General features: G+C 36.5%; 4 pseudogenes; all 4 read right to left on the reverse strand.

Moving 5' to 3' along the window:
• Positions 1-3,722: 3,722 nt before the first annotated feature.
• On the reverse strand, positions 3,723-4,650 carry LOC102542374 (olfactory receptor 5G9-like; annotated as a pseudogene).
• An 8,195-nt stretch (positions 4,651-12,845) lies between these two features.
• On the reverse strand, positions 12,846-17,167 carry LOC102532094 (olfactory receptor 5G25-like; annotated as a pseudogene).
• A 230-nt stretch (positions 17,168-17,397) lies between these two features.
• Positions 17,398-18,198, reverse strand: LOC102531858 (olfactory receptor 5G3-like; annotated as a pseudogene).
• Positions 18,199-23,466: 5,268 nt separating this feature from the next.
• LOC140693298 (olfactory receptor 5G3-like) lies at positions 23,467-24,411 on the reverse strand (annotated as a pseudogene).
• Positions 24,412-24,746: the final 335 nt, after the last annotated feature.

The raw sequence follows: 24,746 nt of genomic DNA on the forward strand, positions 1-24,746 counted from the left end.
ACCCCGCCTTCCCCAAACCACAGAGGTAAGCACTTGGTCCAGCAGGGGAAGTCAGTGAGGGAACCCCAACACTCTGGACACAGCCACCAGGTCAGTAAGCAAGAACTGAGCCAAACTCATAGCATTGGTTCTCTTGAAGGATGTCAAAATGTTTCTATTCATTTTCTCCCCTATCTTTTGAATTTCATTATCTTTTAATGCACTAAACTTAACAATCACGCCAAAAGCCAACCAAAGTGCAGTGTGGATGCTCCGATCCCACCCTCTGTCTCCATTTGTGTCCGTTTGAGTTAGGATTTCCTATTCCTATGACAGAAAACTCAAAATAACAGTAACTGTTAAAAAATATTTAAAGGGATTTATTTTCTCTGTCATAAAATATATCTAGGGGTAGCCAACATAGGGCTGATATGGCTGATATACAATATCAGGAACACCAAAGTTTCTTCATGGTCCAAGATGACTGCTTAAGGTCCAGCCATTAAAGCTGCTTTCCGGGTCACACAGTATAGATTGTCCTAGTGGAGTCTCCAGACATTGTGAGATGAATAAAATCTAAGACTCTATGACCCACATTGGTGCTCTCATCACTTCAGCTCCCCAGGGCTGTAAGAGTCAAGCATTATGGGAGGAGGATGCTGGACTGTGACTTGGATCAATTATGGAGCTGAGACTCAGACTGGCCACTGGATAACCATAAATGAATTCCCTAGCATTACCATTATGTAACTGTCCTTCTCCCAGATTACTTCAGAGGTGTCCAGCATCACTCATTCATCCCAGGGGTGTGTGGGGCTACAAAGCTCCCTGTGGGCCCCAGGCTCAACCAGAGCTACCTGGATCCCAAAAACTCAGGTGTAGTAGAATTTGGGTCTTTTATTTTTAATGTTGCATATTTTTCTAAGTCCAAAATCATAGATAAAAGAGATCAGAATTGTGAGTGTATCTTATAGCATCAAAGTTAGATACTAGAAGTTCAACTGCCAAAAAAGAAATATTCACTGGGTGTTGAGGCAGGGAGAAAGGAGGAAGTGCTCTAGAACCTTTCTTGGGTGCAGAGATCCAATAATGAGGTTTGAGGGCATGTCTGGGGTTCAAAGTCAGGATGAAGTGCAGTCTCCTGGAAGCAGAATTTGACTTGCTGAGCATGGGGTTTGAACTTTGACTCTTTCCCTGGGAAAGGAGGGAACAAGCTGGCACCCAGATGACAAAAGCAAATTCTGACAGGCAGCCACGCCTCTGCCCAGCTACTGAGAAGCACTGCTAAGTGGCCTAGAAGCACAGGAACATTCCCAATCCATTTCATTTGCATAGCTCTTTTTTTTCCATTTCCTGGATATGAACTTAGATCTTAGCAAAAAAAAAAAAATCTTCTTTATAGTTACTCCTTTTGGTGATAAGACTTCCGTGTTAGAGACCTCACTCTTTTAGAGAAAGCCAGGAAAATGGGAAAGACTAAGTCATAGACAGAGAAGTGATTCCCATGCAGCATAGAGATCATTAATGATAAAAGCAAGAGTGGAGGGCTGCGCCCTCCAGCAGCTCAGTGGAGTCTCTCAATGGCAGCAAAGCAGAGACTATCAGATGATTAAACCACTGACGTGTGCGATCACTCCAGGACAATCAAAGAGCAACAATCTGGATGATGGGAACCCTAGATGAAGGGTTCACTTTACTACTTTATTATTCTATACGTGTAAAAATTCTGTAATAAGAATGTTTTAAAGTAAAAATATGCTTCATGAGGTGCCAGAATATTTGATGGTGAATAGTCGGGAGATGTTTCATAAATGACGATGGAGAGTAGCTGGAAATCAACAGGGGTCATGAAGTACAGTGGTGTTCATGAACGCAACAGCATAAACCCTGCCCACCACCCTGATGCAGCATCTGTGTCTAGAGCTCTGGCTTCTAGAAGGTATGTATATACCATGGGTGATAAGAGGAGCCCCTTAACAGCCACAAGAATCTAAAGAACCTCTACTCTAAGGCACAGATCTAAACACTGATAATTTACCTTCCAGCAAGAGAAAGAGATGTCACTTTATTTCATTACTAGCAGCAAACACATATACATCTGAAACTGTTCACCCTCCATCTAATTAACTGCTTCCACAAAAAATATTATAAATTAAATGGAGGAAAGTTTTCAGCTAGCATCCTGATCCTTTTAATTACATCCTATTGGCACTATTTCTATTCTTCTGGTTATGTGGCAAGGGACTGGTCCCTTCTGTCTGAGACAGTTGCTTCACTGAAACTATGATTAGCACCAGCCTATAAACCATCTCCACATCTTGGTATCCAGTTCCCTACATATCTTGCTCACTTCCGAACCCAAGCCACTCCATGCCCATTCCCTGTAATGCACTGTGTTTATAATAACTGCAATATTCAAAGCAAGTTCAACTAACCCTGGGGTGAGGAAGACTGATTGTGACAGTCATCTCATCAACACTGCCTAAGACAGCACTTGCTTATCCAGAAACTCCATTAAGAAAGTTATTTGGACAGAAGTCTACACCCTAGTTTTTCACTACTGTATCACTACTCAAGTTTTCCCACTGTTTTTTTTTCCTTTTCAGATGTAACTCTTTTTATTAAATAGTAATAAATTTTACATTTTTAGATCATGCACAACTATCAAGGCAAAAATGCTGGCAGAATCTAGTTTGTATCCAAAAGATGATTTTCAAAAATCACTAGTCTTCCTTGAAATGATTATAATATCTCTTGAATTCTTCAAAATATCTTCAGAGTCAGGGCAGGGGAGAAAGGTGTTAAATGTTTTTAACTTCATTTTATTCTATTGATTTTTTTTAATTTGGAAACAACAACAACAAAAAGACTAACATGAAAATAAGATATACATTTTATCCATTTTAGTTTACCTCTAATTTCTCAACACCTATTGTCTCTGATTTTTTAGGATTTTTCTCATTTTCTCATGCACTTTTTTGCACCTTATTTCTAATTTCTGTTGTAAGCTATCTTTTATTTAAAAGAACTAGGAAAAACTGAACATCAATTAGTGAAGTTATAATTAGAACAACTAAACTCAAATAGGCAGAGAGGCATCTGGAAATTATTACCAGGAGTCATCACTTGGTGGAAGAATAAGAGTGTAAGTGTTTTTTTTTTTTTGGTTAATGTTGTTCTTCATTTGCTTGTCTACATTTTCTTTTCCTTTCCTGTAATGTTCATGACATTGTATTTTTAGAAAGCAAGAATAAATCAAATAGGCATAAAAGATATGAAAAAGAATATGATACGGGGGATTCATTTAGTTAAAAAAAGCATTTGTAAGCTAAGTAAAGACTCTGTTTACTCTTTTCAATTCCATATTTAGAAATAGGGAACATAAATGCTGTTTCAAAGACTCTCACGCAATGTGGACATTTACATTGGTCCAACTAGTGCAAGAATGTTAGTAGCTAGGTGGTCCCCACAGTTTTAGATTTTATCCTATTTCCAGTAATGAAGGTGTCTGAGGAAGCAGAAGTGCTCTGAGTCCATGGGTGACTGGGGATTTTTATCATTTGTAGGGACATAATGAAATGGAGCTTTTAAAAATGTACCAAAAAATCATACAGAAGAATGGAGGTATGACATCCCCTTAAATTCTGCAAATTCTTTGGCCTCTTTGGATGATGACAGGTAATCTAGCCATGTCTAAAAAGAAGCTTTACTCTTCTTCTCTCTTCTGTATTTTAGATGGAAGTCTATCTTCTGATGCAAAACTTCCTTCTGGTGATGGTCCTACACATGGCAGCTTTCACTTCTATATTTCTCAAGCTGTAGATGAGAGGATTCAACATGGGGATGACTGCTGTGTAGAATATGGACACCACTTTATCGAGGTTCAAAGAGAAAACTGCCCCTGGCCTCACATAGATAGGGAAGAGAGCCCCGTACAAGATGGAAATGGCTGTGAAATAGGAAGAGCACATGGAGAAGTCTTTGCACCTCCCAGCAGCAGAGCAGACCCTCAGGATGGCAAGGAGAATGTAAAAATAGGAGATGACAATGGTCAGGCTACTGACCACGAGGATAGCTCCAGCCACCATGAAAACTAGCAACTTATTGATCTGGGTGTCTGCACACATGAGAGAAAGCAGAGGGGACAAGTCACAGACGAAAAGATTGATTACTTGGGAGCGACAAAAGGGAAGTCAAAAAGCAGCTGTTGTGTGAGTCATGGTGTTCAGAAACCCCGCAGTGTAGGGTCCCGCCACCAGCTGTATGCAGAGCCTCTGGGACATGGCAGTGGAATACAGCAGCGGGTTACAGATGGCCATGGATGCCAGGAGAAGGCACTCAATGGCCACAAAGAGCCCAGAGAACCACTGCTGCAAGGCACATCCCAGGAAGGAGATGGCTTTCTGCTCAGTGAAGAAGTCGGCGAGCATCTTGTGGTTCACCACTGACGAAAAGCGGATGTCCACAAAGGACAGGTGACTGAGAAAGTAGTACATCAGTGTGTGGGAGCAGAAATTGAGCTGGATGAGGATAATCATGCCCAAGTTTCCTGTCATAGTAATGAGGTAAAAGAGTAGGGAAGAGCAAGAAAAGGAAGACTTGTTGCCGAGGATGGTACTTCAAGCCTATGAAAATGAACTCTGTGATCTTTGTAGAGTTCTCAGCAGCCATCAGTGAGTTTTGATCTCTAGAGTCAGAAAAAGAGAATTGGTAGCGAATACAACTTTAAATTTCTTGAAAGCATAACATGACACACAAGAAAAGAAATTACAGATTTTTGATTTAGGAACACTGGTGTTAAAAAAAAAAGCCTAAATCAAGTGCTGGCAAATCAAATACATTACAGATCTAAAGGGCAATATGGCTTAAATGTTTTAAAGAGAAAGTTAAAGTTTAACTAAGAACTTGGTCTACATTAGAAAACCTATAAAACTATTGACCATATTTACATATTAAGAAAAGCATTAATATTATTTCAATACAATTTTTATAAGAATTTGATTAAATGTGGCTCTCAAAAAAAAAAAACTTTTCAATATGGACAAGAAAAAGGAAACTATTTAACATAGTAAGAAAGAACCTTCCTGAAGCTTTCAGAGGAAGCATGTGTAGAGTAAAACAAGAGGAACATTCCCATTATAGCCAGAAACTATGTAAGGATGCTCACAATTTATACTATTGAAAAATATATTGGAGATTGCAGCCAAAACACTAAAATATAAGAAGGAAAGATATAAGAATGTAAAAAAAAGAGAAGAAAATACAGTCAGCATTTGCAGGCAAAATAGTCACCCATGTAGAAAATGGATGAGTCAACTAATAAGATTTTTCTAAGAAAAAAATTGAAGAGTTCAACAAATAGTTTAGAAGATCAATGTAAAAAACTCAATAACAATTGCTTATGATTTATAATGAAAAATCTCATATTCATCAACTCAAACTGATCAACAAACAATAAAATAAGCCTAACAAGGACTCTTCCAAATTTGTATGAAGAAAAGTACAAACTGTGGAACTTTACTGAAGCAAAGGAAGAAATGCCTAAATCAGTGGAAAAAAATGTGTTTTACGTATTTCTTATGTATAAAACAGAAACAGACTCAATTATAAAGATCCATTTCCTCCTGAGAAAGTAAAAATTAACTCAGACTCAGGGAGTAAGGACTTGTGTGGCCATCCTTTGGGTGGGAATAGCAGACACAGGTAAGTCAGCTGTGAGGAGAACAGGACACAGTACTTCTCCCGCAGATAACACCGCAGCTGCCAGCATCTAACAACACTTTCTCTGAGTGACAACCGCCTTGTCACTCAATGAGAAAATGTATTTTCTAAAAGTATAGGCTAGCTAAAAACATTCATTGTTAATTATACCAGCAAGATGAAACATGCCACTCTGACCATGAAGATCTAAGTAAGTCACTTTGACATGGCTAAGGAGTCTCAATTTCCTGCACAGGCACAGAGCTCCACAGGAGGGACTTCAGGACACTACATTCCACATCCATCTGCACTTTGTAGTTTCTAGGGAAACAGGACCCTGTGTCTGCACTGTGGGTGTGTTGTGATATTGCCCCCTTAACATACAGCCTGCTTCGTTTTGAGCTTACCAAAAGTTTTCTTGATTTAAATTTCATGTAAACTTCACCCTATTTAAAAATCCCACAATAACTTTATTTCCTCTTTGCTCAGTAAGATACCCATGGTGCTTCTGGTGTGTGATCATCTCATTGGAATGTCTCAATAAAGCTGGCTTGGTCCAACTACAGACTTGTTTCTGGTTGTCTTAGGATGACTGAGCAAGGACACTCACCAAACTATGTGGCTAATTTAATGCAATTTCAACCAACATCTAAATATAATTTTAATGAAACAATCTGCTTTAAAAATTTATGGAAAAAATGTATTTAAAAATAGCCAATATAGTTTCTAAAAAGAAAAATAAACATATTCAATGTAGATTTAAAGCTATCATAATTAAAAGAGTAAAGTGTTTTTACTAGAACAAAGAGATGAATAAAAAAGGACAGGAAACCTTTAGAAAATCCACAGGCAGACCTAGGCATGTATGTCAACTGACTATGAATAAATGTTTTATTCCAAGTCAGGAAAGTCAAGATTCAACAAGTCAATATTCATAAAAAAGTGTTACAATAGTTGAATGGCCATTTGAGAAAATAAATACTGTTAAAATTCTACTCTGCATCACTTAAACTAAAAAAATCTTAACTATAAAATGTATTATATGAAAATAGCGAAGAATAGTGTTACGATTTATTTTCAATGGTTTTCTTAAACAGAACATAAAAACCACATGAAGAACATGTTGTAAATTTTACTACATCACAATTTTAAACCAATGTATGCCAACATGCATTCTAAGTATCAAGACACACAGATTGGGAAAAAATATTGAAACATATATTACAAAGGATTAAAATCAGAACACACAAAGAACTACCATTAATCATCAATTAAAATAGCAAATACTCATTGTAATGATAGGCAAAAGATATAATGCATGCCACAAGAGCGGACACCCAAAATCCCAATAAGAATTAAAAAAAAATTCTTAATTTCACAAATAATCATGAAAGCCAAATTGAAAAAAAAAAACCTCATACTAGTTTCACCTGTCAAATTGACAAAATAAAGAAATTTAAGAATATAAAACACTGATGAGACAGCCAGAAAAAAATGGCAATCACTCATGCTGCAGGGTGGAGCCTCTGGATGGCAATTTTTCACTGTTTTGACTTTTTTTGAAAAAGCAAGTACCTAATGACTCACAAATTCCATTACATAATATCTACTTCAAGGAAAAACAATGGAAAAAGAAGGATGTCTACTTCATCATTGTTTAAAATGATAAAAAAAAAAAAGCTGGAATCCGCATAAATATTGTCCACAAGAGCAACAGCAAAATAAACCTTGGTACAGTCATGGAATACTGTGCAGAAGTTTAAAAAATAGGTAATTTTATATATGCAAACATGGTTAATTTTCCAAAATATGTGAAGAAGCAGCAAGTTAGAGTGATCTCTGCAGTGTGGTTTTAGGAACAAGTTTTAAACCTTAATAAGTTCATTAATTACAATTATTTAAATGTGTGCAAATAGAATAAAAGAGTCTGTAAGGATATACACCAAATCTGCAATCATAATTTCTGAGCACAGAGGGGCCGTGAACTGGTATGTGATGGGTAATCAAAGGTGACTCCATGTGCATGCAAATTTGATACAGGGAGATTTTGGTACAAGGAGAAAGTATATGCGCATTACCTTTATATTTAAAAGTAATCAAAAACAAAACCAAAAAGTGTAGTAATCTAAAACATGCCCCTAAGTTATTCCAGCAATTTTAGAGAGAGAAGAAAAGAAAACAGCTACGATCAATTTGGGATGAGAAATGTGTGAAGCCTAGGAGGTAGAAAATGAGAAAGTGAGAAACAATTGCAAGCTATGCATCTGGAGTTCTAGATTTCTAAAATTCTAACAAGCTGAGAGAACTCCAAATTCACCCTTTACAAATAAGAAAACTGAGTTCCCAAGATATCTAAGCCAAGACCAGAGGGACGGTGACCAATACACCATCACTTACCAGCACGCTGTGCTAAAGCCCATGGTTGACTTCATGATACAACACAATTGAAGTTGCAATGAATACTGAACAAGGAACAAGTATTTATAGAATATTCAAGTCTTACCAGAATCTACTCCAAGTGCTTTGCAAACTTCTGGTCACTTGATTTCCACCCAAACCTGGATAAGAAACACTTTGTTATCCCCATTTTACAGAGCAGGCAGTAGAGGTTGTAAGTGCAGAAGGTGGAGCCTAAAGCCTGAGAGCAAGGATCTCATAGAATTATCTGAGATTAAGACACCGCCCTGGCTGAATACAGTCTATCCTTTCAATGATGTCACTCTCCCAAAGGGAACCTAGACCTCCCGATGTCCCAACCCAATTCTGCATGTTCTTCATGGGTTACAGAATCATCAGCCACTGTCCAAGTGAAGATTTAATGTTGAAGGGTCTGTTGATAACAAAGAAAGCAATGAGGTCTCAGAGAAATAAAGTTACTTAAGCACAGGGGCTCTCAAACATCTGCAAACTGTGCTCTTGTTAATAGTTTTTTCATTAACCTTCCCATTCTGTGCTTTGAGCATGATGCCCATAAGCCAGTGTAATATTGCATCCAGATGGCACCACACCTCAGAGTTTGGGGTGGGGTGGCTGTGCCCAGCCTCTCTCCCATTCAGGGCACAGTTGTTGCAGAAAAATGTGTTACAGCTCAGTGTGACAGCAACCTGGATCCAGGAGAGAGACCAAGCAGCACTCGGAGAGTTGGAGAACTCAGGTTTATCATGCCAGCGCACACAGAAGATTAAACACTTAAAGCTCTGGACCCTGTCTGTAGGTTTACACAGGCCTTTTATACGCTGCCAGTTTTACACTTTGCAACATCATATGCAAATAAAGTACAACAGAATTTGACCAACCAGGAACAAGCTCTATAAAAATAGACCAATCAGGAGTGAGCTCCATGCAAATGAAGTATTACAAATGGACCAATCAGAAGTTAGGAAAGTGGACCAATCATAAGTGAGAGTCATAACCAATCAGAAGTCAGGGTAACAACCAATCAGAAGTGAGCTCAGGGAACCAATAGAACTCTAGGTGTAAGCTGCTTTAGAAGCAAAAAGTGAGATAAAACCTCTATGCCAGGGAAACAGACGGTGCTGGGAGGAAAGCAGCGGCCCTGCCTAGGGGTCCTGCCAGTCTTTCTATGGGGCTTCCCGCCTCAGAGTCACTGGGTCCTTAAGAGGGATTTCACTTGACTATAACCTCTGTGCATTTTACAGGATTTCACATTACTTCTTCTTAGACTGTGTGCAACATTCTAACCAGATACGTGTCTATGTACCAAATAAACACATTTTAAATGTTATACATTTTTATTTTCCCATAAATCCATTTAACTCATTTTGAACTTCTTGAAGATAAACGGAGAAGCAGAAATGATAGTATTAAAAAAAAGTCTAAACTTACATTTCAACAAATTCCTTTCTTTTTTAGAGAATTAAAGTTAAAATGGAGTACAAATTGCATTCTTTTTCAGCATGCATTTCATCTCCCCACCTCCCCTCGCCCCACCCCCCACCCCCTGCTCTGCAGAGAGAAGTCAGACTTTCTAGGAGCCACTTGGTTTTATTCTTAGTTTTCTTCCCAAGGAACTAATGATTCCACTTGGAAACAAATAATAGTCTCGTGGTTTAAAGTTTCCAGAAGTAGTTACATCATTTTTTGTCCTGGGAGAATTTATGTCCCTAAAGTATGCCATAACTTGGGGATTTTATTGCTAAGAAGGATGTAAATTAAAATGTTCTTGCTTTCTTTAAACACTTTTAAAAATCCACTGGGATCACTGTAATTGTTTAGATAAATGCTTTATTTCTTGCCTCCTTCTTAAACTATTTAAAGAGTAAATTTTAGTGCAATGATGAAATAATGTCTGCATTTTCCCCACAAGAAGTACCACAAAATTTCTGGAACTGCTCAACTAAAGTACATTATAATAGAGGATCCAGCACAAGGGTGCCTTATTTGACATTATAATTGTTTATCTTTTTCCCAACATGGACAGGAAAATCACTGAGAATCAGAATGTATGAAGAATTTCTATTCTATTCATGTAGCTTTTTTTCCTGAGAAATTGAAAGAGGTTTCACTGACAAAGGTAAGCCTGATGCTACATTTTTAAGCTTCTATTGATGAATAACAGAGAGAAAAATGTACACATCTTAAGTGTACTGCTCAGTGATTACTACAAAGTGAACACAAACATGCAAACACCACCTACATCAAGAAATACACCATTTCCACCATCCACATCATGTCTGTGAAATTCATCCCCGGTTGAATAAATCTCTAGTTCATATATTGCACTGCTGTTAGTATTCTAATACATTGGTATTTCACAAATGATTGATCCATTTCTGTGTGGTTGGGCATTTGAGTTGCTCTCAGTTTTTACATTTTGGGAATTTTTCTCCAAAGATCATCCAGTGAACACCATGTCCTTTGGTGTTCATGAGCACACATATCTCTTGGGAAGATACCTGACAGTAAAATTTCCTTATTATAGGGTACATATATATTCATATTGACTGATAATTCAAGGAATTTTCCAAAACCCATTTTTTACACTCCCATTAGTAGTGCATGAGAGTCAGCATTTGTCATTTTAACCATCTCGTTGAGTGTGGCATGGTATGTCATTGTGCCTTTAACCACCATTTCCCTGATTTCTAGCGAGATTGAGCAACCTATTGCAATATTTATAGGACATTTACATAACCACTTTTATGAACTGCCTGTTCAAGTGCCTTGCTCACATTTTTTGACTGGATTGCCTGTCTTTTTTAAAAGTTAATATTTATCCATATATTCCAGGTATATCAACTATATGCATCGTAAATACATTTCCCTTGCTGTGGTTTACGTGTTTATGCTCTTCAGTGTAAGCCTAAGTTCTCAATTTTAATGTGATTCAGAGAATCAATATTATATTTCATGTTTAGTATGTTTGTACCTTATTATTATTTTTTTAATTTGCAACCACCTGTAAAAGAGATATTCTCTAATATATTCTGGATGCTTTAATTCCTTGCCTTTCACATCTTGATCTCCAAATCATCTGGAGATGATCTTAGTGTGTATTGTGGGATGGGAGTAAATTCCACTTTTTTTCCATGCAGACATCCAATGGATCCTACATCATTTTTTAAAATCATTTTTTCTGTCCCCAGCATCAGCTTTGTCTTAAGTGAATATTGTTGAGAAAATGAGGATGCTAATTATACAGGAAGAAACCTGCTGTCAAACCAATTTACTCAAAGTATATCAGTATTTTCAAATGAAAATATACTGAAATGAGCAGAAACTTTATCAGGATCAATTTGCGAATACTGTCTTCCCAAAGTACACTGCACGATAAAGCAGAAGTTATTATCTTTGACAGCTTTACATCATTGTATTATTTTATTTTGGCAAGGAAGGGAGATAATTAGGTTTATTTGCTTTTAATGGAGGTACTGGGGATTGAACCTAAGACCTCATGCATGCTAAGCATGTCTTTTAAAGAAAGCCTTCAGAGATGACAGTGTGGATCTCATTGAGTCTTAAGTTACAATGATACAAAAACATGATTTATCCCCCTCATGTCTTGGATATGTTGCTATGTTCCAGTAAATAAAACACAGAAATATGGTTGAAAGAATATTGTATGTGGAGAAAATAAAAATGTGAGACCAAATTATGAGGTCATGGGCAATCCATTGATTCTTTATGGCTGTTTGGCTCATTGTCTGTAAAAATAGAATTAATATTCTGCCTATGACACAAAAATCAATAAATAACAATAGTAATAGTAACACTTTATTAAAGAACTGGAATGTATTCTACACTTCACATGCACAAATCATGGCAAAACCCCAGCAAGTTACTATTATGAGCAAAAAGTATAGGGGATGTAAAACACCTTGGTAAAACACCTCCTCTAAACATGAAAGTAGTAGTAGAGAGTGCTATGGTTGCATGATTCCTGAATAATTCACTTTTTTTCAATTTTATTTATATAAAATTGACATAAAATATTGTGTTAGCCCAAGGTGTATGACATTATGTTTCAGTATTTATATATATTGCAATGTGATTACCCTAATAAGTTTATCAATTCCCTAACAGAGTTATAAATTTTATTTCTTGTGATGAGAACTATTAAGATCTACTCTCTTAGCAACTTGGAAATATACAATGCAGTATTGTTAACTATAGTCACCACTGTATGTTACAGCCCCAGACATATTTATCCTATAAGTGGAAGTTTTTACATTTTGACCATAGTATACATTTTAACAGTTTGTGTTTAATGAGTCAAGGCCAAGATCACAGACAATGAGAGATCTCAACATGTTATAAGCAAAATAGAAGTACTTTAAAGTCACTGGTTATGATGATAACATTTACTCAGGATTTAACAAAGAGCCTCTCATATCCTAGTCATAAATTTTTGTGTGTATATGAGTAACAATGCTTTTTTTAAAGTCTTGGGATTCAGTAATCTACTTATCTGAGTTTAAAGTTCTAAAGTTCATTTCTACTGAATAAGAAATAAGAAAAACAAAATGAGAAAATTGTAACCTAAAGACATTGTGTGACTTATCGATGACACAGAGTAATAAAGAGTGAATCTCAACACACAATTTGCAGTTTTTCCATCATACATATATATTAGCTCTCACTCTGTAGTACAAATGATGTTCTAATTTATTTACCTTCTCAATCTATAATACAAATGATGTCATAGTTCACTTACTCAAAAGAAATTTCTTCCTTTCAAATGTCCTTCTGAATGAGTCCTTTACTTCTTTGTTTCTTAGGCTATAGGTAAGTGGGTTTAACATGGGAATCACAGCTGTGTAGAACACAGAAACCACTTTGTTAATATTCAGGGAAAAATTAGAACTCCAACGTACATAGATAAAGAAGAGTGTCCCATAAAGGATGGAGACAGGTGTCAGGTGTGAAGAGCAAGTGGAAAAGGCTTTCCACCTCCCATCAGCAGAATGGATCCTTAGGATAGTGATGACAATGTAAACATAGGAGACCAAGGTGATCACACCACTGAGTATTCCTAGAGCTCCAGCCAAGATGAAAAGTAAAAATTTACTGATCTGTGTGTCTGCACATGCCAGGGATAGAACAGGAAGGTCACAGAAGAAGTGATTGGTGATATTCAGACCACAGTAAGGCAGGTGAAAGGTTAAAGTTATGTGGATCATGGTGATTTTAAGACCCATGGCAGCATAAGGCCCTACCACCAGCTGCATACAGACTTGCTGGGACATGAGTGTGCACAACAAGGACTTACAGATGGCCATATACTGATCATATACCATGGAAGCCAGAAGGAAACACTCAGTCATTACAGACCAAAAAGCCAGATCTGGGCAACACAACCAAAGAAAGAGAAGACTTTTTTCTCCACAAGGATGTCAGTCAACATTTTGGTACAAATGACAGAAGAGAAGCAGACCTCTACAAAGGACAAGTGGCTGAGAAATAAGTACATTTGGGTGTGGAGTCGAGAATCCATCCAAATGAGGGTCATTATCCCCATGTTTCCCAGAAAAGTGACAAGATAAACCAAGAGAAATATCATAAAAAGAAGAAGCTGGTGCTGGAAGTGATTTGTTAAGCCCACAAAAACAAACTCAATGACCAAAGTGTGATTTCCATTATCCACTTCTCTGATCTAATCTGTAATGAGAAAATTTTTTCTTTTGAATCAATTCATAATTGGGGCTTCTTATTTTTAAAAATAAATACAATATTTACTTTTTTTACATTTTTTTACATTTCACAGAGTAGACTGACAGATGACACTCCTGCCTCTGACCTCTAGGTGGTCATCATAACTACCTACTAACTATCTGTGTGATACTGAGTAAGTCGCTGAACCTCACTGGACCTTTCAGTTTCTTCTTGATCAAAACAGAATTTTTGAAGGGAATCAGATTTTTTAGGTGTAGGAGTTGCCTTTGGAGACTACCCAAGGCAAGTCCAGATTATTAACTGTGTTCAAAAGCCCCTGCTTTTGAACAGAGGATATTTTAAGACATATTTCATAGATAAGGTATTATGTGAATTTGATGAATTCAGGCTGATAGCTCTCACTTTCACCTTGGGTGACAGCTGTTAAGAATGTATCTTCCTTGTCAATTCCTTTAGATTCTAGAAGAATAGTGTTGTATCTAAAGGATAACTTCTGAAGCCTAAGAAGGAGTGCAAGCTCAGACAAAAGAAGCTGGTTTTTGAACAGGATTCAAAGGCCACAGCAGTGTCTACTCTGTGATGCCTTCTCCAAAACACCTGCTGGTGTATCCTTTTCATCCTTAAGATATTATTTTTCTTCCCCAGCTTCTGATAATACTCCATTGGTTGCAACACTGACTCAGTATTTAAGAACCAGTCTCTTACTATGGACTAAAAACTTCAATGGAGTTTGACAAGATTAATCAGTGTATATACTAACAATATGAGGAATGTAGGTGTTTTAGAGAATTATGACTGAGAATTTCCTCAAATTAATGTTTGACACCAAATCTCAGATCCAGGAAGCTCAGAGAACACTAAGGAGGATAAATGTCAAAAACAAACAAACAACTATACCTAAGCATAAAAATTTCAAAATACAAAAAATTTCAAAGATAAAGAAAAAAAATCCTAAAGGAAGCCAGAAGCAAAACAAAAACAAAAACAAAAACAAAAACAAAAAACAACATCTCTTGAGAAACCGTATCTCATTAAAATTGATGCCCTCCTCCTAGGCATCAGTACTGTATATCAGGGGATTTCAGTGTCTGGAGGCATTCATTGATGTAGAATTTCTCTGCTCCTCATATTGGGATCCACTGTTTCATTCCAAAATATGGAGAACCACTTATAGACCTATGAGATGAACAAAGAAATGTAACTCCAAGTGAATTTCCATCACGCCTATTATGAAGAATCAGCTGGGAATATTCCTCACTAATAAAAACAAAGCAAAACCAAAAACACTATCCTAATATGCAACATGTTACACTTATAAAGTCTGAAGGAAAAGAATATGATGCTGCAGTATTGACAGGGTAATTAATCCTCCGAATGGAAGCCACGCTTAAGCAGTGCATGAAAAACAAGCAGAGTTATACATGTAACCATGGTACAAAGAGTATTCTAGACAGAAAAAACATCAGGGCATCAGAACAGCAGTAACTAGAGCTTCAGAGGACAGTTGGTTTTGTATATATTTGCACATATTTGCATATATTTAGAGAAGGAACTCAGTCATTGAGGAAATTTATAATTACCACTTGCTACCTACTGTTCTTCTCCCAATCCCCTTTCAATGGATGTTAAATTGTAAATGCTTAAGGAACAATTAAAAGATAGAAAACACTTCAAGCATCATACTAGGAAGTGATCATCTCAAAAGGTGACTTGTGTTTTGAGACACATTACACAGTGAAGACCCAGAATAGAGGCACTTTAAGGCAAACTTTGACTGGGAAAGAAACTGTTGTGTCCTTCTAGATAAAAATAGGAAAAATACCTTTTCCCTTTGTCACACCTAGGCCCAAGTTTTAACAATTCTTAGTAAAATGGTGCTGGAAAATTTTACAAGGCTGACAATTAGCGATGTTAGTTTTATATGGATACATTTAAGGTAATATTTACTGTTCCTTTCAAATCTCATCACACTTGCATTGTGTCACTTTTAGCATTCTGCTATCATTTTAAAGGTTTTAGTCAAGAGAAAGCATACCATTATGTATAGAAGTTATAGACTATGGGGGTGGAGGAAAATGCATACCTTTAGAGGGAAGAAGTAAGAGAAGGAAGCACAGAGTGGCTGAGAACCTCTTCATTTTACTTAGGTTTTGAACAATATTTCAGTAACCAATGTTCAGAAGTGTTTCATAAAGTCAGAGAATGGTGGAATGTAGAAGCAGCATTAAGAGAAGGCTACTTAAGTCCATCCTCCTCAATTTATCTATTTACTGATAAATTTATTCATTCAGTTTTGACACAGACTGTGGCTTTTCAAAAGTGAATCTTAATTACAAAGGTAGACATATTTGTTATAAAACAAGTTCAACAACCCAGATGAGGATGGAGAACCACCCCACCCTCCTGCTTCCAGTGGGCATGCCACTGAAGTAACCAGTGTTCACAGTTCGGTCTGTAGCCTTCCACACTTCTCTCTATCATCTTGTATAATGTGCATGCCAATATATTCAACACAGTAGGTAGACTCTGCCCCCGCATTATTTTTACTAAGTGTAATAATTTCTGCAGATTTTACTTTGACTTGGGATTTTTTTCCATTCACCTATAATAGTATCAGGGAGTTTCTTCCAAACAAAAGCACGGATATCTAAATCATTCTTTTTATAATTAGCTGCATAATGATTCATAGGAAGATTTGCTTCTCCTGATACAAAATCAGACTGTATCCTTTTATCCCCCCTATAAATGATGCTGCAACACTTGTGTCTGGTATTTATATTTCTATAGCATAAATTTCTGAATGTAAGATAGCTAGGTCAAAGATCAAGTGCATTTTACTAGAAATCATCAAATTAGTTCTGAAAATGTACCCACTATAGCTAAGTGTAGAATACCCAAATGGTGACCTTACCAGCATTGCAACCTAATCAGCTTAATGTTCGCCAATCTGATAGATGGAAAAACAAAAACAAAAACAAAACAGATTGCATTTTCATTTCATTTACTTAAGCAACTGAGAAGTTGAGCAATTTTTGTATATATTTATGCTTTTGGCCATTTGTATTTCCAGTTATGTCATTGCCCATTCATTTGTTGGTTCATTTCTCTACTGTGTTTCATATATATGTATATACATGTTCCAACGCTTTCCTGTTGGGACACTAACTCATTGTGAGTCACTTGTTCTACAGCTATTCTCTCACTTTCCATACTTCAGCTTTTATCAAGGTCTATCAAACTTTTATGGATGAATTTTGTTGATCTTTCTCTTACTATGTTTGTTTTTCTGGGCTGGAATAAAATGTCTTCTCACCTGTAAGAAGATATAATGTTCTCCTGGACTTTCTTCTGGCATCTCTTACATTTTTACTTTCAACATGTATGTAAAATGTTTTATATTCACCAACATTTTGCAAACGAGAAGACTGAAGAAGAAAAATATAAACAATATGTCTAGAATATGAATGATCTTGAAACTAGCAGACCCAGGAACTAAGGGGAATGTCTCATTCTCAGTACTGTCTTCTCTTGACCATACATAACTGAATTAACAAGAGTGGTGCAGCACAATTAGAATTCTACCTATTAAAAATTGTTTTTCCTTTCAAACTTCCTACTGAATGCATCTTTCACCTCTTTGTTCCTCAAGCTGTAGATGAGGGGGTTCAACATGGGGGCTACCACAATATAAAACAGAGAAATCACTTTATTCATATCAAGGGAGGAACTTGAGCTAGGTCAGACATAAATAAAGAAGAGTCCCATAGAATATAGAGACAGCTGCCAGGTGAGAAGAAAAAGTAGAGAAGGCTTTCCTCCTCCCATCAGCAGTCTGGATCCTCAGCACAGCCACCAGGATGCAAACATAGGAGACAATGATGATCAGGCCACTGAGAACTCCTATGGCTCCTGTGAAGATGAAAAGCACCAACTTATTGATCCAGGTGTCTGCACATGCAAGGGAAAGCAGTGGTGAAATATCACAGAAAAAGTGATTGATGATATTTGGACCACAGATGGGCAAGCAAAACGTGTGAATTGTGTGCATCATGGTGCTTAGAAGACCCACAGCATAAGGGCCCAGAACCAGCTGCACGCAGAACCTCTGGGACATAATGAGGGTGTACAACAAGGGCTTGCAGATGGCCACATACCAATCATATGCCATGGAAGCCAAGAGAAAACACTCAGTTTCCACAAAAAGACTAAAGAACCACATCTGTGCAGTACAACCCATGAAAGAGATGACTGTTTTTCTACAAAGATATCACACAGCATCTTGGGGGTAATGGAAGAAGAGGAAAACATGCCTACAAAGGACAAGTGGCTGAGAAAGAATAACATAGGCATGTGGAGTCTGGGATCGATCCATATGAGAGTGATCATGCCCAAGTTGCCCCCCAGGGTGATAAGACAGACAAAGAAAAAAATGACTAGAGGACAATCTGCAGGTGGAAATGATCTGTGAGGCCCAAGAAGAGGAATTCAGTCACTGCTGTCTATTACAAGAAGAAAAAAATATTTTGAAAAAATTAACATTAAGAGTTAAAAATATTATTTTTAGCCAATAAAAGATTGTCTCACACACTCCCATAAGAGACAATTATTGAAGTACTTTGGGCTGTAGTAAATAATATTCCTACATACTAAGTCAGGCAGTTTGTGCAAAGATCCTGTGTAACTTGGGCAATTCACCCTTGATCTCTGCTCTCTCCCACAAACAGTCCAATTCTATTATCAAAATTCCTTCAGGTTGTAAATTTCTACGTGAACTGCTCCCCAAGTCTCATCTTACTGTATGATGGGATTAAAAAAATAATAACAGCTGGAAGACCTTACTGGGAATACTGTAAAGCTAATGAGATATTCAGATTCTAACATATGACATCTGGGAAAGACTAACCAGGGGAGATCCTGATCTTACTGAATGATCAGTACCTTTCTAATGTTATTAGGACACAATTCACATACGTGTTTCTCAGTCTATTCCCTACTCCCAATTGTAAAAATAAGAGGAAAGGACAATATACACAAATGACAAAGAGGTTATGCATGTAAAATGATATGATGCTACAGAGGGAACGGGGAGGCTGTGCCTGTAAGATCAAGTGACCTGGCAAATGTTGGACAGCAACATATCATGGAATTTGTGTACAAAACTAAGCATCTTTTGCCCCAAAATCATGTGGACTTACTTTATGTGATTACCCATATTTCATATAAACTACTTTTAGGGCACTTATCTTGAAATCTGTCAGGCAATATCAATTATAGTAATAATACATAAAATACCAAATGCATAAAACTTTACCCAGGGAACACATTCAAAATATGTTACTTTCTGATTGTCAAGAAAAAAAAAAAAGCTGTTTTAAATTCCTAAGAGAAGATCACTAGGTAGATAATTTATATGAAAAAATATGATTTAAATAACATTTATTATCACTTTTTAAGCACAACAAAATTAATGTCTTTTTAAGTACAACAAAAGCAATGTACTACTTTGAATCATCTAGTAATTATGTGTGGAGCTCAATAAATCATAAAAATGATGACTGTATCTTTGATTTATGATTATTTATCAGTATCATGATTATTTGCTTAATGCTCTATGGAGTACATTTTTAGCAGTCAGCAGTCACAAAAACAATTCTAGGCTTAGATTAGGAACATTCTCCATTGCATGAATTTTTTATGTCCATCCAAATATGTCAGTATAGGTGTGTGGAGGTAGGGGGTTGAACAGACTCCTCATGTTGGTCCAAATACTGTTTATTTATTGCCTATCAATTTATTTCTCTACCTACTTATTTACTTATGAATTTTTTTAGAATGTATGTCTTTTTGAGTCTTCTATACAGCAAGGTGGATAGTCCCTATGCCACTTTATAGTTAACATTCTGTGACCTTAGAATTCCATATGGGCATTGCATTATCTGTGTCATAAAAAAGTAAACAAATCAATTTGGAAAAGACACAAAAAACAGTTGCTTAGTCTCATAAGGATGTGAACAATATGCCAGGCTGCTCTCTTTAGAGAACCTGGGCTGGGGAGGATGATGTTCTATTCTCAAAGTTCAAACTTATCCTGATGTTTCTCCACCATATTTCAAAAACTTCATAATATCCAAAATGCAATGTACTCACTACTTTAAGGATATCCTTCATGGAGCTCCTTGAAGTGCTTCAAGGGAAATAATCATTATCTAGAAACAAGGATGGAAATTTCAACTTCCCTCGTGATGGCAAACTTTTCTAAGAGGCATGGTTTTCTAGGCACTTGGTGAAGAAGACAAATCCCTCATCTTGAACATCCGGGAGTAAAGAGATACTCTGACCTGCACATTGACTCACATGCTGCCCAGAATAAGGGATTTTTTCTTTGGCGTTTTCAAAAATTTAGAGCCCAGTCTGCAAAGAACAAAAACCTCAAGGGTTTACACTTGAACAGACAAAATTTACATGATCTCAGTGGCATTTGGACAAAGTGTTATTTCTTAATTATATCTTTCCTCAGTGAGAAGATTCAAAAAAACAACGTGGGTTTTCCCCCACTTTGGGGTTCTCCTTTGCCAAACGTGAGCTCTCTAGTCAGTGGGGAGTGATGCTTTGAACACCCAGCACCAGCTGGGATGTACATTCTTGCCCGAATTCTGGAGCCTCATTTCCTGGGTGTAAATCTGTATTTCATCACTCACTGGCTATGTCACTTTGAGCAAGTTTTTAAATGTTCTGTGCCTCACTCTTTTAATTGCTTAAATCAAGAAAAATGATTACTAACTCACAAATATGTTAGAAGGATTAAATGATGTAAAGTATTTAAAGTATTTTTTTTAAAAAGAGTGTCCAGCACAGAATCATTGTTCATTAGTCACTTAGTATTATAAGGGACTGTGCTATATAGCCGGTTGAGGAGAAAGTATTATAAGAATAAAACATCAGTTCAAGGTAGCATTTTCTTATCTCCAGGCAAAAATAAAAAACAGTCACTTTCAAAGGATTCCAAAGGAAAAACATGTCACTATAAGCTGAAACAGATGACAATGTCAAAGAAAGGATTATTCCGAAAAGAGATTTTAGACAAACTAAAGTTAAGTGGAAAGGCATTCTGGGCAGTTCTAATGGGATGAACAGAAGCAAGGAAGCAGAAACTAAGTCAGGCAGTTTTTTGGGAGAGAAGAGTCACAAGAGAGAGAAGAAAATGTAGAGTCTGATGGCAGAGGATGAACAGTCTCAGTCACCTGCTCCTCTGTGTACCTAATTGTTTATCCCATCAAGAAGATCTGATAACTCATTCTGTCAACCCCCATAACACTTCATTTCTAGCTCATCTTTAACTCCTATTAAGTATTTACCTCAAAGTCTATCAATAATTGATGTTGTGTATGTATTTGTTGAATTAGTGGGAAACTAACCCATGAAACCTATAGATAGATAGGTATAATTCATAATGGTTCACACTCAGCAGTTAAAATTGTGCTGTATACATTCAGACTAAAGATGCCAGCAAAACTGTTTCTACTTGTTATTCTCCTTAATCATTTAAAAGCAATTATAAAACAACAAAAACAGATTTAAACAAAAGAAAATGATACATCATTAAATATACCAAGAAAAAAGAATATTAAAAACAACAGGAAGAAGTGTTCTATTAATCAAAAAAGTTATCCAATATTTTTTCTTTATTACATTTTTAAAAATTAAAACATGTGTTCTGTGAAATGGAAATGTTGAAAAAAGTGATAGCAAAGTTATATCCGGTGACAGGAAGCAAGCAACTGAGTCCAGTAAAGGAAACAATATCAGAATTCTCAGTTATATAGAACAGGAAAAAAAGGAGGTAAACACACCACTTAAAACAATCATGGAACACATCTGAGAAATTTAAATAAAATATTTAAATATAAACTACAAGTTCTAAATGTTTAGAAAGAAAATAACACATAGAAAGGAATGAAGATCTAGCATAGAAATAATTGGTATCTCTGAGGAAGAGAGATGCAATATTCATTTACAATTTTGTCAAAAGTCTACGTTAACTCTCCTGCCCTCCATAATATATTCTGTAGATGAATAAAAGCTCTCCTTTCCTACCTCCAATGCCATTCCCACTGAAATAATCACTGTCACAGCTGCTATATATACTTTTCAATTCTCCCAATGATCATTTACATTTACATGAACATATGTACATCTTATTCATGATGTAGCTTTTGCACTTTTTCATAATGATCAGTGTTACACATTGATCTTCAACCTGATTTTTTTTCCTCAACTAACAGTAGACTGGATACAAGAGTTCTCTTCAATTCAATTCATCAATATTTATTCAGCCTTTATTTTCTGCAGAACATTTCACCGAGGAAAAAAAAAAGTATACCTTCCTCCAATGATGGTTATTCAAGTTATTTCTTTTATTTTTCTTTGCTGCTGAAATATAGGGACTCGTAGGCTTAGGTATTTATATTTGTGAAGTCTAGATTTCTAATGGAGGGTTTTCCAGGTTGAATGCCATAGAAATTTATCATTTTAAATGGAAAATATCAAATTTCTCTGTGGAAATAGAGCAATTCTTCCCATCAGCAGGAAATAATGAGTATGTATAGCCAAATAAGAACCTCACCATGATTGAAACTATAGATGTTTCATCTGCATTGAAAGGCACTGCATTTGCATTTCAATTTTATTTCATTTACCTGATCAATCATGATGTTGAACTTTTTCTCCATACCACTTTGGCAATTTGCATCCCCTTTTTTGTGAACTGCCTCTTCCTTTGTCTGCTTCTTTATCGACTCTTTCCCATTTTGATTGTGAATTTTAGACTGATCATTGAATATTAGGGATAACATCTCATTGTTTGGCACATATGCATACATATTTCCTTTTGTTTTATTATTTGCCTTTAATATTGTCTGTGGTACTTTAAATTTTCTATTATAACTTAGTTTTCATGTATGGATTAAACAGTATTTACACATCCATGACTGGACAAACATTCAGCTAAGTTTTCTTCTAGTCTATTTTCACTTTTATATTCTCTTTTTTTTTTTTTTTTTTTTTTTTTTTTTTTTTACATTTTTATTGATTCATAATCATTTTACAGTGTTGTGTCAAATTCCAGTGTTCAGTACAATTTTTCAGTCATACATGGACATATACACACTCATTGTCACATTTTTTTCTCTGTGATTTATCATAACATTTTGTGTATATTTCCCTGCGCTATACAGTGTAATCTTGTTTATCTGTTCTACAATTTTGAAATCCCAGTCTATCCCTTCCCACCCTCTACCCCCCCCCCCCCGGTAACCACAAGTCTGTATTCTCTGTCCATGAGTCCATTTCTGTTCTGTATTTATGCTTTGTTTTTGTTTGTTTGTTTGTTTTTGTTTTTTAGATTCCACATATGAGCGATCTCATATGGTATTTTTCTTTCTCTTTCTGGCTTCCATCACTACATTATTTGGAAACCCCTTTCATTTCACAGAGAACAAGACTGGAGCAGAAAAATATTTAAAAACTACTCTGTTTTTTGAGTCATTGTGAACTGGGAGAGCCAGGACTCACATGCAGCCTCTAGTCCTGTCTAGTGTTCTTTTTACTATGCATTCTGTACCAACAGGTATGGTAAATCACAAGTAGAGTTATACTTTACCTACCTATTAGAGAACTTTTCCTTTCAAACTTCCTACTGAATGCATTTTTCACCTCCTTGTTCCTCAAGCTGTAGATGAGGGGGTTCAACATGGGGGCTACCACAATATAAAACAGAGAAATTAATTTATTGATATTTAGAGAGGAACTTGAACTAGGTTGGACACAGGTGAAGAAAAGAGTCACACATAGGATGGAGACAACTGCCAGGTGAGAAGAGCAAGTAGAGAAGGCTTTCCTCCTCCCATCAGCAGTCTGGATCCTCAGCACAGCCATTAGGATGCAAACATAGGAGACAATGATGATCAGGCCACTGAGAACTCCTATGGCTCCTGTGAAGATGAAAAGCACCAACTTATTGATCCAGGTGTCTGCACATGCAAGGGAAAGCAGTGGTGAAATATCACAGAAAAAGTGATTGATGATATTTGGACCGCAGAAGGGCAAAGCAAAACGTGTGAATTGTGTGCATCATGCTGTTTAGAAGACCCACAGGATAAGGGCCCAGAACCAGCTGCACGCAGAACCTCTGGGACATAATAAGGGTGTACAGCAAGGGCTTGCAGATGGCCACATACCAATCATATGCCATGGAAGCCAAGAGAAAACACTCAGTTTCCACAAAAAGACCAAAGAACCACATCTGTGCAGCACAACCCATGAAAGAGATGACTGTTTTTCTACAAAGATATCACACAGCATCTTGGGGGCAATGGAAGAAGAGGAAAATATGTCTACAAAGGACAAGTGGCTGAGAAAGAAGTACATAGGCTTGTGGAGTCTGGGATTGATCCATATGAGAGTGATCATCCCCAAATTACTCTCCAGGGTGACAAGACAGACAAAGAGAAAACTAACAAAGAGGACAATCTGCAGGTGGAGATGATCTGTGAGGCCCAAGAAGAGAAATTCAATCACTGCTGTCTGATTCTTATTTTCCATTGGTCATCTGTAATTTGTTAATAAGAAAGAGAAAAATTTTATTAGTTTAAAATGTATCATTAAGTATAACAAATAATATTTTAATTCAATGACAGAATATCTTTAACAGACTTGTTACAGAAAAGTATTGAAATAATGTCAAACTGGAAGATAATATTCCTAGATACTAGTTCAGGACAGTTGATACAAAGATCCTATGTCAACTTGGATATTCACCCTTGACCTCTGCTCTCTCCCATCAAGAGTCCAACTCTATTATCTAAAACTCCTTCAAGTTCTAAGCTTGTACATGAACTGTTCCCCAAGTTTCATATTACTGTATGATCGGATTAAGA

The sequence above is a fragment of the Vicugna pacos genome, unplaced genomic scaffold (assembly GCF_048564905.1).
Source record: "Vicugna pacos unplaced genomic scaffold, VicPac4 scaffold_19, whole genome shotgun sequence".
Taxonomy (NCBI): domain Eukaryota; kingdom Metazoa; phylum Chordata; class Mammalia; order Artiodactyla; family Camelidae; genus Vicugna; species Vicugna pacos.